We start from the raw sequence: 4,192 nt of genomic DNA on the forward strand, positions 1-4,192 counted from the left end.
TTCAGTGCGGACCGCGCAAGATTGAATGTGGCGGCACTGCTTTGAAGCTCTATTTGCCAGCTCTCTTAATCCCCTAGTGCGGACCGCACAAAGTGTAGTGCGGTCGCACTAGGCCTTTTTGTCCTGAGTTTGCCTTGTATTTGGTACTTGAGCAGGTTTCACTCCTTTTGAGCCGATCTTTGACATTTCATCACATTGTCGATCAAACCAGCAATCAAGCACAACCTATGAGCCTTTTCTGACTATTTTGTAAGAATTTATAATCAAAGCGTAAGCAGGAAGGAGCATAAAACACGTCAAAATTTCTAGTTATCAACTCCCCCAAACTTAAGCTTTTGCATTTCCTCAAGCAAACAAAATAAGGTCCACCCCTTAAGTGAAAATCCAAGTATTTTCAGCTATCCTAAAGTAACCTCAACAAGCATCAATTGGGACTAACAATTGCCCTCAATGTGAATGAATCATTAACAACATTTAACCTTTGATAAACCATGGATCAAGTGTGACACAAGAATATCAAGAGTTGACTCATTACATCAAAGAACTCTCTTAATTACTTCGGTCATTGTGGAACCCAAACTCCCATATCCTCAACTCTCCCTAAGCAAACCTTACCTTTTAGAGTATTAGCACACAAACCAAGGTCAATGGGAATTCACTCATCTCTCTCAAGGAAAGGTCACAAGTCCGGCTCTAAGTATCATATGCTTTCCCCTCATGTAAGTATCCACTAATGCAAGCTTCATTCAACTCAAGATCATATAGGGCTTTTGTGGAGTCATTGTGAAGGTTTTTGGTTCAGGGTAGGACATGTTTAGGTCTAAGTGGGTTTCATCTTTCCTTAAGCACTTCTTTTGATTCATTTGGCACAATTCTCTTGACTCTTTGAGTCATCTTATTTCTTTCTAAGGGGTTAGAGAGACACTGTCACTCTTTCTCATGCAATTCAAAACGTTTATCCTTTTTCAACTTTCCACACCTTTTTCTCTTTTGCTTTTCTTGAATCCCTTTTTATTCTTTTTCTCATTGGGCTTTCTTTTGTCTTTTTCTTTTCTTTCTTTTTCATTACCTTTCCTTTTCTTTGCTTTTGTACCTTTTACCACTTTGTTCCCTTCTTCGTCTCTCCCCCCAAACTTATACTTTTGCCATGTGCTCAAAGAAAGATCGGGTGCCAAGAGAAGGTATCTTTTAGAACGGGTAGGCTTGTATCATGGTTTCTGAAAGAAAAAGGTTTAAGGCTCAAAAGGGTTTACTAGGGATCATATCATTGGTAGACTATGGAATTATTCAACTATCATTTGGATCAAAGAGAGCCTATAATCACTTCTTAAGTCAAATTTCACCTAAGATTTCGCCTCAACCAATATTCAGGGAAAGTTCTAGACCAATGGCTTGGGACTTGGACTCGCAATTCGATTTATCACCACACGAGCTAAAGGATTGCTAAACACATATAGTCGGGGACCCACAACAACTTTAGACACGATTTGAGCACACAATGGTCCCGAAAGACCACTTGATGATTGTTGGTCAACACAAGAGTCTCAAGGTCACGACTTTTACCATCCTAAACACAACATTTTGTCTTTGACCATGGGATCAAAGGCAAATGTGCTAGGCCCAAGTGAAGCTTTGCTTGAAGTACCCTTAACTATGAACTACCAAAAACAAAATTGGACTCAAACCCTTAAGAAGGTTGTCACGCCATCCATCATCGGGAAGAGCCACCCGGTTCACACAATACTCCACCTTTGGAAAGAACCGTGACATTAAGAAAACCAAAGGCTTATTGAAAGCGTCAAAACGAAACAAAAAATTACGAATATAATTAAGAGCTAAAAACAAAAAAATTTGCAAAAATAAAAAGAATATATACAATAGGGGAATTGAATATACAACGGGGAATGAATATATACAATGATGTAACTTTATATACAGACCAAATGAAAATAAAAAGTGCGATAAAAGTAGCTAAATGTAAAATTATACAGACCAAATGAAAATCAAGAAAGCATAAACTGAATCAATATATATACAGTCATCCAAGGATATAGGGCACACCCCCTCAAATAAAAACTGGCATTATCCTCAATGCCAACTAAATCAAATAAGCACCAAAAATGAAATAGAAGAAGGATATGAAGACTCCCTAAGCCGTGTCCGTCTGCGTCGGATCATAGGTGGTCCCTGGGTCCTCTGTATGCTTGGGAACCTCAGACTGGTTCTCAGTATCCTGCTGCTCAGCTGCTGGGACCTAGGCCTGGGCAGGCTGTGTATCAGATACATCCTATGGCTGATTAGAGGAAGCCTCCGGTGGGTCCGCCAACTGGATGATGGCATCATCTGCGCTCGGGATCCTCCTCCTCCTCTTCGGAGGTCGCTGTGACTACTCCCGATGTAGCTTTGCTGCTGGCACTGCTATTGGAGCTGGGTCCTCAAACAATAAGTCTAAAGGCAGCTGGTCTGCCTTCAGTCTATCCACATCTGCCCTCAGCTCTTTCACGGATTCCTTAGAAGCCCGTGTCTTGCGCAACTTCTTGTGCTCCTTGGCAAGCTCCTTTAGAGCTTTGCCGTGTGAATCCACTGCCTTTGCCAAATCAGTCTGGGTACTGAGGATCTTTGCCTGGTTTTCAATTATCTTCTTCAAGGCATCCTCTATAGACTGTGGGACATGTGTTGGCTGAGAGGCCGACTGAGCTGCAATGGTGGAGGTCAAGGTAGACAACTTGGATGACGCAGTGTACATCCAATTGTTTAAACTCTGAAGCGTCTGGCTCAGCCGGTGGGCAATTATAGGATGGACCCGAGTAGATGGAATCTCTGGGCCCGCTGATGTGGAAGGGCCTGGAGGAATATCTGAAGTGGAGGGTCCGGGAAGAAAAATTTATTGTAGACAGTTTAAATGTTGCAAAATCGAACTGCACAAAATGAGGTGCGGCCGCAAAGAGGCTACCGTGGATCGCACAAAATCCATTGTGGTCCGCACAGAGGTGGGGTTTTGACTCCCCACTCTCTGAATCTATGCACCGCAGACCGCACAAAAAGGCATTGTGGTCCGCATTGAGGCACCGCAGACCGCACAAAATTCATTACGGCCACGGTCCTCAAATGTCAGCATTCAGTACTTGGTCCATTGCGGTAACCACAAAATAGTATTGCGTACCGCACAGAGGCACTGCGGACTGCACAAAATCCACTACGGTCCGCACTGAGTGCCCAGCAGCAATACCAACCTAGGGTTCATGTTTTGTTCATTTTTAGTCCAATTATTCACCTATTAATGATTCCCCAAGTGTTGCCTCAGTGTTTTAACTACCTATTCCTAATTAAAATAGTATTTAACTAACCTATGCTATAAGATTGAAAGAAAAACGGGAAGGGAAAGGAAGGGAAAAGGAACTAAGAAAAACAAAAAAATCAAAGAAAATAAAATATTTAAACAAATGAGAAGGAATTAAAGTTACCAGAAATGAAATGCAGTGATGATTAATGAGCCTTAGCAGTTAATTGCATGCAATTTAGTGAGATGAACAGTAGTTTTGTGCTTCTGAGATTAAAAAGATCGAAAAGTTCAAATGGAGGGCCTCAGGTCCTATTTATAGAAAAAGGTCTTGGGCCCCAGCTCACCTACCCACCGCGGACCGCACAAAATGGCACAACGTTCTGCGGTGCCCAAAACCATGAGGCACTGACAAGTTAACCATTGCGGACCGCGAGAAATTCAGTGCGGCCGTAGTAGACCACCGCGGACCACACAAAATGCAATGCGGCCGCGGTGGAAAACTTCAGAGACTCCCTACCTTTGTCAAATCACTTCTGCGGTCCAGATTAATTTCTTTCCCCCGCACAAAGGCCTTTGCAGCAGCACAAAATGAGTGCGGTCCGCATTACCAACTTCAGAGAGTGAGCATTTTCCAACTTGTTCCTGCACTGCATCAACACAATCCTACAGCATCTCACAATTAGTCAGTCCAAAACTAAATCCTACACTACAATGAAACTCAAAGAAAAACAAGAAGAAAGACACATGGGTTGTCTCCCAAGAAACGCCTGATTTAGCGTCGCGACACAACGCAGGTTAACATCAAATCACTTGAGATGAAGGAGTGCCAAAACGTGGCTGTCATCAATCTTGCCCAGGTAGTGCTTGGCCCTGTGCCCATTCACTCTGAAAACTTCCCCATTTTTTGTT

The sequence above is a fragment of the Nicotiana tabacum genome, chromosome 3 (genome assembly GCF_000715075.1).
Source record: "Nicotiana tabacum cultivar K326 chromosome 3, ASM71507v2, whole genome shotgun sequence".
NCBI classification, from domain to species: domain Eukaryota; kingdom Viridiplantae; phylum Streptophyta; class Magnoliopsida; order Solanales; family Solanaceae; genus Nicotiana; species Nicotiana tabacum.